Raw genomic sequence first — 16,221 nt, 5'->3', positions numbered from 1 at the left:
TAGCGTAGTTGTCCCCCCAGGGTTACTACAAATGATCCTTGACTTTGCAATGGTGAGGAGACAGCCCACATGTATGCATTTGTCTTCAAAGGTGTAAGACAGGGCATCGATGACAGTTCATTGTACTTCTCTGCCAGAATGATGTTTATCGATGCACCACTATGAATGATAAAAGGTATGGAACAACCATTCCCCTTTAGTGTGATCTTAGGGCAATGTCCAAAGGAATACTGTTTGTTTCACATGGCAATCTTGCTTGGGCTTGGATTCTTCTCTGCATGAAGCCAAACCCACATACTCATGTCATTCACTAATCAACTACATCATCGCACAGTCATCTGTTGCTCAACAATGACGTTGAAGAACCTTTGGAATGTGAATTCGATGCCGATCAACATTCGTTTAGTTTCCACTTGCTTCCTCTGATGTCGCCGCTTGGTCTTGTGGGCGTGACTAGAGGATTTCTTGAACTTTCTGTCGCTCATTTTTTCTTCTCGACGTGACCCTGTCGTTTTCTCTGTCGCTTTGCAAACTGTTACAAAATGGCTTTCTTTCCCGTAACCTTTGCATGTTGGTCCAATGGTGGGACATTTATGTTTGAACGGAAAGGACAATCCTCATCGGAAACACAATTTCTTTTTCTTCTGAGACATCACTTTATGGCCCTTGACCTTGTGTCTGCACTTACTTTTCATGCTTAATGCTGACTCACTTCGGGTGACTCCAGCTTCCATATCAGCAACTTGTCAATCTGCAGGTTCCTCTGCTCTCGTTGCCATTAGTACTCAGTCCAGACTGAGTGTATCGCGCAGCATACGTCTTCTGAAAGAGTCGGAGAGGCAACCATTGATGGCTCTGAGATGAATGGCTTTTTCATCATTGAATTCATTAAACTTGCAATACTTGATGAGGGCCTCAGGTCTTTCAGCAAACTCATCCATCGTTTCTCCAGCTTGCTGTCTGGCTTGGTTGAAAAAGGACCTTTCATCCTCGATGTTCGCATTGGATTGAACTTGATTCAAATGCTGCCTTAATGTGACAGTAAGATATTTCATCAGCTTGTGGTATTTTCTTTATTGCTTCTTTCACTCCGTCACCTGCAAGGCTCTTTAGGTATTTGATGATCTTTTTGGTCATCTGTTTCTTCTAGTGCATCGATGAAATCATCAAATTTTTCGATCCAGGCAGTCCATCTGGTGCCAATATTCTGTTTTTGGACAGAATCGAATGGAAAAGAAGGCTTTAAGAACATGGCGGCATTATAACCACCTGTGGAACTTCCAGCTGTCGAGAGCAGGGCTTGGACCTGCTTCATTCATACCATCTGTAGGCCCCAGCCTTATGCTTGCATCAGTGTTGTCGCATCCGTCTGATGTCGTATGGCCTCTTTTCCATCTTTGGTGGTGAGTAACTTTTTGGTTTCCTGTGCATGGCCGTCACCTGGTTTTCACCACCTATGGCGTTTCGTGGCGCCTGGATGATTCTACTTTTGGCACGCTTTCTGCACCTGGCCATCGCGTGCTTCTGGGCTTCTTTGTACCTGGTTGTCGCTGCCTTCAGCACTATCGTACTGTATGTATGCTGACTCTGTGTTATGTTGCACAGTGTCTCTTCTTTCGGCCTTGCAAACAGGTTTAAACCGACTGTGACTGAACGTTTCATAGGGCCTTCACCTTCTTCGAAAGCCTTGCAATGGCTGGAGTGGTGCTTTGACTCCACATACGCTAACCATTGACAGCTTCACTTCGACTGAAGCGCACGTAGCATGCACAAGCAGTTTGCTGGACCTCAGCAAACACTCAGGGAGAGCACTCTTGTTACTTTGGGTTGCAGATCCCCTAACTCTTCATCAGTTGTAGCGTCTTCCCTAGTCCATTAGCATGCAAATGACCACACCACACACGGAGCTCTGTAGTGCACGTCTTCATTCTTCAGAGTGTAACCGGTAACTAACTATATGCATTGAGTCACAAACTTTATTAACCATACCCAGACACACCCAATTAATAACGTCATTATTCTACAGAGGCCATCAGGGACCAGAAGGGCCCGCTATACGGGAAATAACCGTTACAACGCATGCATTACTACGCATGCTTTTACCCTGCATGCCATTACAGCGAAAATGGCTTGCTGCAGGGGGGTATAAGGTGTTGGATTTAACTCCAACACCTTCCCTACTTTTGCACAAACTGGAGTTGGAAAAGTAAATTATACTATTCCAAACTCCAGCGCACCCCCGATAGCAAGTCTGGGTAAAATAGTGGGTTGTAACGGCATGCGGGGTAAAAGCATGCGTTGTAACGTCATACAACCCGCTATACATATTTAAAAGACACAAAAGCCATAATTATTTGTTTCACAGAAAAAAACACACACTAAGTTTTGGGGTTGCTTCTGTGAAACCACAACGTTGCTTAGTGGGCTTCCATAATATGAAGGCCCACCGGACATTACTTTTTCGTTAAAAGTGTTAGTGCATCTGTGGGAGCACTTTCTGTAAAAATTCCCTAATGATTGTGGCAACGAAAATAATAGTGATAGACAGAAAAAAGTCCCAATGAGGGTATCTGGTGTCTGGATTTGTGTACAAAAGGAGCATGCTGATGTGGTCTAAAGCGATGGAGAGCTTCGAACATAGCCATCCTGTGATTCCACCTTACGCAACAAATATTCTACCACTCATCATTCCATAAGGTATTACACTATTCAAAAAGATACACCAACCAACAGAACAACCAAGGGACAAATGGATACAACACCAGAACTGTAAAATTAAAACAGAGCATTGACTGAACTGGAGGATGAACACACATACATGCTCCCTCTCTCTCTCTCTCTCTCTCTCTCTCTCTCTCTCTCTCTCTTTCCCCGTCTCTCACTCTCTCTCACTCTCTTCGTTTCTCTCTCCGTCCTTTTTCTACAGAGATCTACACCTCCTGGGTTAAGACAAACATCACGACCAGTGCTTAATTTGAGCCGGTGGTTGTAGGTGGGGCCAACTGGCACTCTTTTCTGGAGAATGGCACTTCTTTTTTTCATCTTTAGACTTTGACCCTAAACAAATGAGAAAAAGGAAGAAACAAAGACGAAGAGAATAATCAAAAACCAGTGACAAAGCACAAAAGCAGTGATGAAAAAGTACCTCCAAGAGTGAGATAAAGTGGTAGTGAGTTTAGAATAGTGGAGTAAAAAGACATGAGGGAAAATCAAGACTAGGTAGCCTTTCTACTTGGCAAGTCTACCATTCGGCAGGCCAGCCACAGGCTTATGAGAAAGAGTTTGAGCATCAGCACTTATGTTTTTTACAAATTAAAGACCAATCATGACAATACACAATCTCCAAATTTCCAGGAAACATTCTGGTCCTGACAGTGCACATAAAAGCAACAATATATTGAAAACTAAATGCTAAGATTTACATACAGGAAACCAATACCCTTTATTTGCTACCAACAGGTACCTACTACCTATTTACCTCTAACCCTGGGTTTTAGAGTAGCATGCTACTGACCGACAAGCACTTCGACACATCATTAGGAGTAGTAAGCGATATGTAAATATAATTCACAGTTACAGCTATCATAAAAGCAGGCTGCCCTGAATGCTTGAAAGCATCAACTTTCTGAAAATGATGTTACTTTTCATTGCCTTTAGGGTTTTGCTCAACCAACCCATTAAATATCAATACAATATTTACATTTCAAATAGTGACACCCTCAACTTGAATGGTACCATGCAAGATTTCAAAAACCCTAAGAGTCAGGCAACTTTTAGTGTTCCTTCCTACGTCTCCTAACCTAATCTGATACAGAGTAACTGCCCTTCACTTGGAAGCCCATGAGAGACTGTTTTCTTCTTTGACATGCATTGCCACATTTTTAAGACATAAACCCTCCTTCATAAAGTCTTGTAAACCATTCCGCCAGGATTTCTGGAGAGTGCAGAGTCACCAACCGTCCCTTGGCTTAGAAATCATCCTGCTCATGTCCAATGAAGTTTAAACTGACCAGTTTCAGAATCCGTATTTGTTCTGTGAGATAGTAATATGGCTTGCACACCTTATTCACTTTGCCACTGGATTCAAGCTTGCCTGGCTGATAAGGGGTGTTACCCCGAAACTGGTCCCAGAAGGCTTGTTTCTGGTCCAGGGAAGAACTGACTTGGCAGTTCGGGCTGAACTGTACCCATGAGGAACAGGGTCAAGACTGATTTGCATTTGGCTGAGTCTGAGCTGGGGTGACGAAGTGAGCAAAAGAACGATAATGAATTTAACCCAGATCTAATAGTGATTAGGGGTGAGTGTCTGAAAAGTTTCAGCACTCCGTCCATCATCTTATTGTGTTTACTTTGCACACCTTTACACCAATTAAACACTCTAAGGATTACCAACAGACTGGTCTACTTGATAACACAGTTGAAGCTCTCAACGTGGTTTTTAGCTTCAGGGTAATAGTATGATAAGCAAGGTATCCAATCTGGCAAGATTAATAGACAACTGTGAACTGTTCAACTGAGGGCCGTTGTTCCAAAAAGTTAATAGCCTATGTAGAGGTGTTAGAAGGAGTTGATAGTACCACAGCCAGAAAATTGTCCTGTTTGTCTAGTGAAGATCTTGGCATTTCAGTCTACATCTACTACCTGTTTATGGGAGTGACACTAGCTTGAACTATACCGTTAAACAACTATTAGTCATTTAGCGTCACAAAATCAACACTGTAATGGAACACTTTAAATTCTAAAACATGAACCAGGACTCATGAGTCTATTCTGGACTATGTGGCAACCCTAAGGGCCCTTATTGAAACTTCAGGAGTATCAATTATGATCAGGTTCTTAGAGGTCGGATACCAATAAGAACTAAAACCAAGAAGGATCAAGAGAGGTTGTGCATGGGGTCAAATCTTGTGTTTAGTGCTGTCATCAATATAGCAAAACGCATAGAGAAATGAGCTGAATTTGTAGAAGAAATTAGGGATCCATGCAATGTAGAATTCAGTGCCATCAGTAGGAAGGATTTTAGAGATAAATTCAGCAAAAAATCTAATGCATCTAGATACAGAAAATACATTTCATATGTCTTCTTAGATATATGTTAGAGGCAGTCACATCGGAAGGTCTAAATACTGTCCATTTTAATAGTATATGCAAAGGTTGTAAGACCATTACGGTTTCTGAGGTGAAGCATGATAGGGAATTCAGTCTGGATTCCAATTTCCTTTTGGTCGTAGAGAAAGCGAGGGTAAGGACCTACCGAAATGTACTATTTGGAATAATGGTGAAGCTGTCCAAGTCATGGTTGACATTTAGCCTGGTTCACCTAGGTCAGGTGTGGTTAAAAATGTAGAAGTGGAGAAAACACTTAACAGCAGATATCTGCTATGGGGAGTTTCACTGGCCTTAAAATTAATGCTCTAGGATATTTGGCTGGGTGAGTGAACTTCACAGAATGTAGAACCTATGAGAAGATTTATGAGATAGAGAAATGCAACCTCCATCTTGAGTTGTTCTTAGAAAGAAAAAATGGGGATAAGGTTTAGGTCCTATGGCTGAGCTCAAAGTTTACCTGGTAGATTTCAGAAAGTGGCATATCTCCAAACAGGGAACCTTTGGGAAAAGCATAAAGACCATATCTGTAGCAAATCTAAAGAAGAAATGTGGGAGCTACAAGAATTTTGAGGATAAAACTGTACTGAAAGAAGGGGTGATTCCTGTGCGACATCACATAAGGAATACACCCTGACTTACAGAGGAAACCCAAAGGAGAGTTTAAAGGACCTCCTTTGGTTCCTATTGAATCACCTCCTTGGATCACCTCAGTAGTCAATCTCTCAAAAGGTCAGGTAATCTAAGTTTTGCACGGATCTTCGCAATTTAAACAACTTAATTTGGATAGATAGTTGTGTTGGATGGTGTGGAGGATGGGTCGAAATATCTGACAGCATTAGCCAATCTAAATGGCATGTTTCAATACAAAAGGTTCAGTTTTGGCCTGGCCAGCCCTGCCTCAGTGCTTCAACATATGACGAAAGAGACAATCAAGGGGATGGGTGGAAGAGTCGCCTTTCAAGATTGCATACTTCTCTTTCGTTTGGATCAAAAACGCTGTGACTTAATCCTTGAAATCACACTTTTTCGAAAAAGGTTTGTTTTGAAACCTGATAAATGCTTATTCATTTCCAATGGTGTCAAATGTTTAGGGCAAACAATCTCAACGGGTGATCTCAAACTCAATCTTTATCATGTCAGGCCAGGTCTGGAAGCTCCTAATCCCATTCGCATGGATGGGCTTCCAGTGCAAATAACTGTGGTGAACAGAAATAAATTCACAGGGAGAAGTCTATGGAGTCCAGATTTAGACACAAAAAGAGTAGCAGGAAATAGACGTGAAGCTATGCACATTCTCCTTCCAAATGTCAGACTTTGTACAAAACCACAATCAGATTCCACCTTGCACCTTAACATTCCACCCTTAGTCTTGAACACCAGAACACTAACCTTAGATACAGTGGACAGGCCTCCATTGTGTCAGTGAAGTTGGTGTCCCCTGTCTCAGAAGCTTTATTGCCCACCCACTGTCTTTAATAGAGCTCCTTCATGCTAGAACGAAGCGTTATCCACAAGTGTTACGAAGATGGGACACAAAAATCTTGGTAAGGGAGGAAGGTTGGTCATCTAATGTTGGTTGCATGTTGAGACATTTTCCCTTTCTCTTTCAAGCAGGCGGAGTGAGGGGTAGGTGCTGGGCAATGGATTCCAGCTGAACTGATGTTAACTATTGTAACGTACACCCTCTGCCTGTAACTCGACTGAGTCTTTCTACCACCTACATCGGGTCGGTCCATCTAATAAAAATGTACCTCAATGCTAGGTTTCTGAGTACTTGGTTCACCCTTGAGAGCGTCACCGAACCAACCACTGTGTAGATAGTGTAGTTTACCCCTTTTGGTCCTGACGAATCGTCACATGATCCCTGACACACAAGGCGAGAAACATGTTGACCACTAACCTGTAGCCGCCTCTGACCATTATATCAGTGGCGACACCATTATTGATTTTAATTGGGACCAGTGAGCTTGCAGATTAAATTGATTTTGGAGCACCACTGAGCCCCATTTTATTCCTTCACATACCCTGTCCACATGTACACCACGAGGCCCCACACCCGCACCACACCAAACAGCTTGGGAAAAATATATCCGACAAAGAGCCCCTCATACGGTGCCTGTCAGGCATTGCAGCGCCGGCCCGACTAGGAACAAGCCCTATGTTGAAGCATGACACCCAACCGGGTGTGTGAGGGCCCCCTTTGCCAAATTGGGAGACACCCGTCTCCACCTTAGGGTGAGGGCACTTACCAACCAAGTCTCTACCTCCTCCCCCCCATAGGAACTGCACACCTCTTCCTCTAAACAAGACCTTTTCCCCGCCATAGAGACGGTCATAAACTAGTAGTAGTGCAAGTAGGTTGCAACAGTGGAAGACAAAGTCCAAGAAGGATCAAAGTAGAGATCAGAAAAGAGTGAGTCATGCCTGAGTTCACTGTATAGTTTATGTGTGAGTGGGTGTGAGAAAGAGGCTTAGGTTCATGAATGTATGACATGTAGTATAAAAGCAGTAATAAAACCAATATTGTAGTAAATAGTGTTTTTAACGCCCATGATATTATAAAACTGTAAAAAAAAGATGTACTTAACATTCAATATTTTTGTGCGTGCTATTATCGTAGTCATGAGATTTTAGACCACAATTCAGAGGATATTTCTGGCTCAGTATTTAGGTGGAATAACTGTTCACCGCTCGGAGTAGATGTAAGACAGTTTTAGTACAGACTGACACTCAACCTGGGAAGAGGGTCCATGCCCAGAGCTGGAGTGGAACAAGAGTGATTCCCCAAATCAGTACGAGTGAAGTGGCGCATTATGTAAAATTTGGTCAGAAGGCGCAATATTTCATGGAGGGAGACGGAACGGAGAACAGCAATGCCCAACCTTCAGTTTCTCGCTACATACAACTAAGAAGACAAGTCTGATAACTCTGCAATAAAAACCTGGAATCTGTTTTTGATTAATTGCAGATTCCTTCAACGCCACAAACTAGCGTTATTAACTCTGATTGAGGAAGAATGACCAGATGCCATATTCCTCAAGGACTATGAGAACCTCTCTTTCGCCATAAACCTGGGTACTGATTTACAGACTCCTAGGACCTTGCTCTGGGTTCGCTGAGGCCCTTCTCTATTGAAAAAATGAATTTAACCCTTCTTGAGGATTTTAATGTTCATTTTGACAAGACCAACAACCCTGTTTCGGTAGGCACCTTGGGTTACTTCAATAAACTCAAAGAGTAGAAGGCCACATACACGAGAGAGGGCACTGTCTCGACCTGGTTTTTAGCAATGACCCCAACATTAAGGTTAAGAAACCCTGCCCAAAAACGTGGACAGACCACTTTCTGATTCCCTTTACGTTGGATGGTAACCCACCAACTACTGGAACTAAGCCAGTATCTATGATTGACCGTAGATGGTCAAAACGTAACAAAGAGAAATGGACTACTTCCTGTGCCTCAGCTAAACCAATTATAGGTGACCACCCATGCCTGCCAGTGATACATTTGAGGTCTGGATTAAACAATCTCTTGATGAATTCATTCCAATCACCTTGATCAAAGAGGTCAAAAAGAAAATCTGCACTATGGTTTACCTCTCACCTTTAATCCTTAAAAAAAAGAATGAAAAAAACTAGAGGGAATGGAGAAAAAACTATGAGGATCACCAGAAACACTCCTATCGGCTTGCAGTTAGGAACTAGCACCGTAAAATTAAAAAGGCCCAAGCCGCGTACTATGAATCCAAAATTGACAAGGCAGCCAACTCCCCAAGGGAACTATTCCAAATGGTTAAATCCCTTACCACAGCAAGGTCGGGAAACAATCTCCCAGTCACTACAGTAGCACGTTGCAATGAACTTGCAAATTTTTTCAGAAAATAATTCCTGACATATACTGCACTACAACAGACTAAAAATGCTATCAATCTCCCCTCATAGAATATCATGCCTAACATACCCTCTATTTGCTTGCCAACCTCCCCCCCCATTTCCAGTGAGTTATTCCCACCACTGTTCAGCAAGATGAAATCAGGATCCCCTCTGCACCCTGCACCACCCTACATATACTTCAAGGAGCCCACGTTATCTTCCCTACACTATTAGACCTCCTAAACTTCTCTCTCACACTGGGCTGGTCGCCCCCACTTGGAAACATGCAGCGGCCAAACCTCTGCTAAAAGAAGTGATCAAGACCCCTCATGCCCTGGGAATTACAGGCCAATATCACTGCCTCCAGACCTACGGAAGGTTTTGGAAAAACATGTTAATCAAAGTCGTTCCCTATTTCTTGTAGAAAACTCTCTCCTTCACCCCACACAGACAGTTTTACGGCCACAATATAGTAGGGAAAACACCCTCCTAACAGTAATGGAGGAGCTTAAAATGCTGCTGGACCAGGGAGGATCCACTGCTATTATCCTCCTTGACTTGAAATCGGCGTTTGATATGGTTGACCATAAAATACTTATTCAAAGAATGAGTGAAGCCAGAATAAAAAACATCACTATTAATTGGCTCACCTCTTTAGGTCTCGTGCCTGCGTTGCAGTGCGCAGCACTGCTCGCGCAGCATGAGACCTCTTGTACGGGGTTTAGAAAGCTACCCACACACTCGTGCATGTGAGTTTGCTTTCCCAGTCTGGCATTGGCTTGCGTGTGCTTTTTTTCTTAAAAAATGGCACGCGATTGGGCAAAGGCGGGACAATGGGCGCCTTTGAAACGCCCATTCCCGATGGTGGCCAGCACCGTGCGTTCGCCTCGCTGCCGCTCTCCCCCCCCGCTCCTCTGTTGTGCGCGCGCACCACTGAGTTCGATTCCCGCTCTTCTGTGGTGCGCACGCACCACTGATTTTTTTTTGGTTCTTGTTTAAATGGCTGCCACGGGTAAGTTTCGATTCCCGCTCCTCTGTGGCTGCCACGGGTAAGTGAAGACGCTGATCTGTGGGAGTGAATGGAGGAAACCCTGTTTCCTTTAGTGCTTGGGCTAAGGGTCAACTGCTGGTGTTGTCAGGAGCTGCCGTTGAGAATTCGCAGAGTTAACCGGGAGTTCTGACCCGCTACTCCAACCTTGCCGGAGGCCTGGTCCGGTCGTGCTGCTGGGTGTCTTCTCATCATCAGATTGTTGAACTCATGAGTATATCGTTGTCTTTTGGTGTATGTTATAGTGTTTGCAGATATTTCGGTTTCCTAGCTCCGTGCGCCAGTAGTAGACTCAGTTCAGGGTTTTGCTTTGCACTCTGTGACTTGTAGTCATCGATTTAAAATAGAATAAACAGGTCAACTCACATGGGTAAGAGGTTCAGTCGAGGGACCCCAGAAACCCGAGGTCAGCATTTATTTAGTGCACAGCTCGTGTCGTTTGCATAGCTTCTTAGTGATACCCCTAAACCATGTCCTGTGCATGCACACTCTGACGTTTGTGAAAACATTAGAGGAGATGTGGGCGTAACCCGAGGCTTTTCATTCACCCATTGTGGAAGTGGGCTGCTGAATCTCGTAGGACTGACATGTATTCAAAGTAAGCTTTGGCAACAAGTTTGCCATCACAAGTCTTCCTCTTCAGTAAGTTTAGCCGTGCATGTGACCGATCAATCCATGCCTCGCTTTGCATGGTGGGACTTGAAGGTCCTTTATTATCATCCTAACATGAAATGTAAAACCGAAGTCATCTAGAAAACTAAAACCCGGAACTGGTTCATTGTCTTACTAAGGGTTGCTCCATGTGAAAGCAGTCATGGTGCACTACCGGTGTTATTCTTCCAACATAGCAGACTGTGGTTCTCCCACCTGCGCAGTGGTATTTTTCCATATCTCCGTCTGCAATCGGAGTTAGAGTTTTAAACACGCAAACTGTGTGAGTCGTGCCTGCTCCGCTACAACTGTCAAATGGTGTATTATAAATGTGCACAACTGAATCAGGCCACTTAAATGAAATACTTCTCTGTAGGACTGGTGTTAACAAAGACATTACAATGTTACTAAAGTTATATGTATTCCAGGCAACCGTTTTCATCCATTGGTTTATTATTGTGTCATTCACATTTGTTTCACCCACCACATCATGGGATGATGTATAAGCCACCTTCACTGTGAGTGACTATATTTTTCCCTTTCACATGGAGCACACATACAGAATAGCTCCCTGTGCCGGGGCCTGTGATTTGTGTTTGATTGAGGTGCCAAGCAGTTTACACTACAATACAGTTTGCAAAAACCATCTCAAAATGAGCATTGACAGGACCAACTTTCTGGAGGCCAAGGTGCACCTATTGGCTTTGCCAATGTTTGTTTGTGGTGGGTTGAGCAAAAAGTGTACACTTAGGCTTTTTTTTTCTAGAAGAATTTTCTTTTAATTGGCACTTTAAATCGGGACAAAGTTACTTGAAACAGCCTAATGTGTTTTGTGGAATAAGGTCTTTGTTTACTTCAAGTTGCAATAAAGTGCCAGGTTATAGTAATAATGAAGCGTTTATGAATAATCCTGAACGTTGAAAGGGACACCAATGAGCTGACAAGGTGATGGTGTTATGCTCCAGGAGGGTGAATGATGAATGTCATTCCTGTTGGAGTTCTTGATGGCAGTACTACTGGATACTTACTAGGAGTGGGAAGGAGTCTCATATACTTTAGAAACAAAAGACGGGAGCAACTGACAGCCTAGATGGCCATTTGCACAACAGGTTATTGTGATTCTTCTACTAGAAAAATACAAAAGCGTTTAGTCACATAGGCAAAACCTAATGCATTTACCAATGCTTGTCTGGCTTTACGATTGGTTGAGCGGCTGGTATCCCTGTCAGGAATGACTCCAAAAAATTAAAAGGAAAAAGTAGAACTAATTTTCTGCTCGTGCCTCATGTGCAAAGCCTTGAGACCTTTGTAAAAGACCCAGTACCTGGCTACTGCACATCAACACGTGTCATCCTTGTACATTATGTTGGTCTGTGTGCATGGATAATTGCAGGTCTTTGACTATTATAACAAGCATTGACATAGCCAATAGGTCTCGCCTTTGGGACCTTATAAGTGTTTAGTTATCCAGCACAAAATCCTTGGTGCAACAACATCAAGTGTTGCATGGCTAAACAATTATAAGGTCCCAAAGGCGAGACCTATTGGCTATGCCAATGCTTGTTTTTAAAGGGCAGGTCATTTCAAATCTGTAAAACCTCATGCTACTCTGACTGTTTTCCCCTGAAGTGTGGGACCGTAGGGCTCAGCCCCTCACTTTTTAACCTATGCCTTCACCGGCTAGCTGACATTGTTGGCGCTTTTCAAAATGTGGTCTTATTTTCTAAAAGTTGAAGTGATGTGCAAGAGTCTCACATGCCACTTTGTCTTTTTTCCCCCTAATGCATGGTCACTTTTTGTCAGCGCATAGTGGTGCTTCAACTGATGCTACCATTCGCCCACACTAGATTCGTACTTGCACTGCTCCCACAAATCAAGCTAATGATACCAACTTAACTTTTAGCCAACAATTTCAAACTCCTCAATTTACAAAGAGTTTTACATGTTACATTTTTTTTTGCATATTCACTTTATTAATCAGCTAATATTGTTCAATGTACTCAGCAATCATGTACCACCTAAGTAGGCGCCGCTGACGACTTGCGGTCAGCGCTGCCACAGATTTAGACCTCTAATGTACAATAAGATTAGAGCATATCTGCAGACCACTCTCCTATCAGCTGGCACTTTAAGAAATGGCCTGAATAAAGAAATAAGGAATCCCACAATGTACTTGGGGCAGCAAATGAAAGAGGGTGTGCCTGGAGAGATCCCTGGCAATGATCACATGACGACTTTACAGGACACCAACTGAAGAGTTTCCCGGTGTCTGTTTCTGAGACCTATGACAACTTCACCATCAATCAGATTTGTAGAGCATGGCTACCTCACCCGTGAAGGTCTCGCGGTGCTGGGAGAATCAGCTGCCTTTTCTCCTATTGGTTGAACATCCAAGTATTGACCTCCTTTCTGAACTGCTGGAGCGAAGGTGAGCCTCTGAGGTGCAGGGGAGGTTTTTCCAGGTCTCAGCCGCCACTGTGGCTTGCTGGCAACCCTGTACAGTGGCACATTCCGTGTAGGCTAAGAGTGAGCTGTTCTGCTTTTATCACCCAGGACTGAAAGTCCCAAGATCATGTTCTCTTATTCCATGCATCCTTTGAGGGGAAGCCTGCTCAGCTGACTCAACGCAGCACAGTTCCCCAGGGAGCATGTTCTAACAAGTTGGTGATTCGTGAAATGGTGCTACAGCACATGTCCATGCACACAGATATAGAAGGTTTCTTCTATGAGTGGCCAGGAATGGGAGGCTTGACCAGAAGGCGCATTCTACCTCCTCGCATGAGTGGTAATGGACGTACTATGAAAGAAGAAGACAGAGGGGGATTATACCCTTCTCTGTAGCAGTGGATCAAGCAGCTGGCACTAGGGTCAGCTGTGGGTGGATTATGGACAGTCCGAGCGTTGCTCCACCTGGTTGCTGAAAATGTCCCCGTGAGCAGGAGGGTGAGTAGAAGAGAGGAACGGGTAGGTGATGGGAGTTGAGTGGGTATAGCTTGTTGGAAATGGTGATCCCACTGATATGGGACTCTACATAATGTGCATTTGGTTTCAAACTAACAGTTGTGTTGAAAATACTTGGGTGACATGGAGTCCGGCATGACGATGGGACTGGGCATACCTCCTAAACGGGGGTTCAGCCTTAATTGCTAATTTTAATGTTTTCCTACATCGGTGCTTTACATATTGAAGAATTTGGTTCCTGGTATGACAGTCAAACAATCAATCAGGATTTATAAAGCCCGGCTAACCACCTAATAGTGTAACCAGTGTTCATATTCATATTTAGGCAATGTAAAATCTGGCACGGCAAGGGTTCTTTTGATACCAGTTCAATGTTAGTTTTCCCACCAGGATGGAACATTACATACGCTGAAAATGTTTTTTATGGCTCGACGCTGTTCTTACATACTGAACAATATAGAAAGTTCCATGACTGTGCAGTTTTCATACTGGGGCAATGTCGGCAATGGCATTGCAGGAATATCCTAATATAGCTCTGATATATGTGGCATACGATGTACTCCGCACTACTAACACCCTGGGCAGCTGGCTGTGCACATTGAGCAGCTCTGCAACTTTGTGAGCTATCTCCTGCCACAATGACCATCAGTGACCATACTGGGTATCTGTGATCATCCCAGACTGATAGACATTTGAGATGTAGTCTGATGTGCTTAAGTGATCATGAGTGGCAACTGTAGCAGGCTGGCATATTTAGTATTTGTTAGAAATGGGGGTCTCTAGTTGGCAATGGTTTGCACCTTTGTCCAAGTAGGGACCATTGCTTCTAGTCAGGGTAAGGGAGGTACGGCCTTAGACAACCTCTGCTCATCCCTTTGGTAGCTTGGCACGAACAGACAGGCTTATCTCAGAGGCAGTGTGTAAAGAATACAGTAATACAGTGATAACTCTACAAATGGACACCACACCAGTTTAGAAAAATAGGAAATCTTTATCTAAACCAAAAAAAGACCAAACAACAAACATCCACCATACATATATCTAGATATCACCAAAAATAGGCTATTCACAAAAAAAAGCTTGTAGCAACAAATAGCTCCTCCTGGGGCTATTAAGACGTCATGACAGATGAAAATCACAAAGTACGGCGCCAACCGCGAGGTGCGCGACGTCAGACCCGGAGCCACGTGGACCCCAAAGAACAGTACCTTGGTAAACGTTGAAAACACAGTTGGTGCATGGCGTCGGGGAGGTGATGCTTCGTTGGCGCCGGGTGACATTGGTTCCTTACGACCACAGGGGAGGTGAGCTGTCGGTTCCTTACTGCGATGCAGGGAAGGTGAGGTGTCAGAAACTTACTGTTGCCGGGGAGGTGACGCGGTGGTGTTGAGGCGTTAGTTCCTTACGAAAATGCGGGGTCAATGGATTCAGGAGATAACCCACATTGGGTATCGGCTCCGCGATGATGAAGCACTGGCACCCGTGAGGTCAGGACTGCGGTGCGAGTCGGGTCGGGCGTCGTGAGGGTCACGAGCGGTACCCTCAGCTCTGGGGCAGGCAGCAGCCTCGGTGATGGAGTCAGAGTTGATACAGTGCAGCGTCAGCAGGCGTCGGGCTGTGGTGTAAGTCAGAGCTGTATGTCATGGACTTCACGAGTGGTGCCCATGGCTTCATTGCAAGTCGCTGCATCGATGTTACTATTTTCCTCTGTGGTATCTGAAACAGCAGTTCCAGGTGCAGGAGGACAGGGGAAACTAAGTCTTTGTGTCCCCGAGACTTCAGAACAGGAGGCAAGCTCTACACCAAGCCCTTGGAGATCTATCTTCTTCAAGCAGGATACACAGCACAGTTCAGTCTTTGGCCTCTCCTTGGCAGAAACAGCCACTGCAGGCCAGCCCCATACAGCACACTGCACAGGGGCAGTACTTCTCCTTCAGCTTTCCCAGCTTTTTTATCTAGCAGAGGTTCCTCTTGAGTCCAGAAGTAATCTAAAGTTCTGGGGTCTGGGCCCCAATATGCATACCACATTATCCTTTGTTCTCTTGTGGTCTCTTAGCTCAGTCCAAACCAGTTCTGTCCTCTCTGATCCAGCTTCCTGGCAGGAGGTGGAGACAGCATTGTGTAAGGCAGACGGCCTATTCAGGTGCAAGGAAATCTCTTCCCAGATCTCTAAATGCAGCCCAGGGCTAGTCAGCCCAGGCTTGACTCATCAAGGAAAGACAGGACACACCTCAAGCCCCTCCCAGTGGCTGTCTGCAGGGAATCCCCAGCCCGTCACTCCAAAACCAGACAGTCAATCCAAAACTCAGCAGAGGTACATGGGATGGCTAAGCAAGAAAAAGCCTACTTTCTCAAATCTGATTAGCTGGAGCCACACACCGGAGCTGCACACATCAAGCTAACGGATATATGAACTATTAACTAAATATCAGAAACGCGACTTCGTTTAGAATTAAAAAAACTTTTGTTCAAAAGATTGCATCGTAATTGAGAAGCCTCTGTTAAAATTCCCTCCAGTGCTTGCAGAAAACCGGATGGTCGGAAACACGAGCGGTACAGCATTTCTATTAATGAGAAGAC

Source organism: Triturus cristatus, chromosome 12 (assembly GCF_964204655.1).
Source record: "Triturus cristatus chromosome 12, aTriCri1.1, whole genome shotgun sequence".
NCBI classification, from domain to species: Eukaryota; Metazoa; Chordata; class Amphibia; order Caudata; family Salamandridae; genus Triturus; species Triturus cristatus.
The sequence above is the reverse complement of the archived record's forward strand: the minus strand, read 5'-3'. Positions refer to the sequence as shown.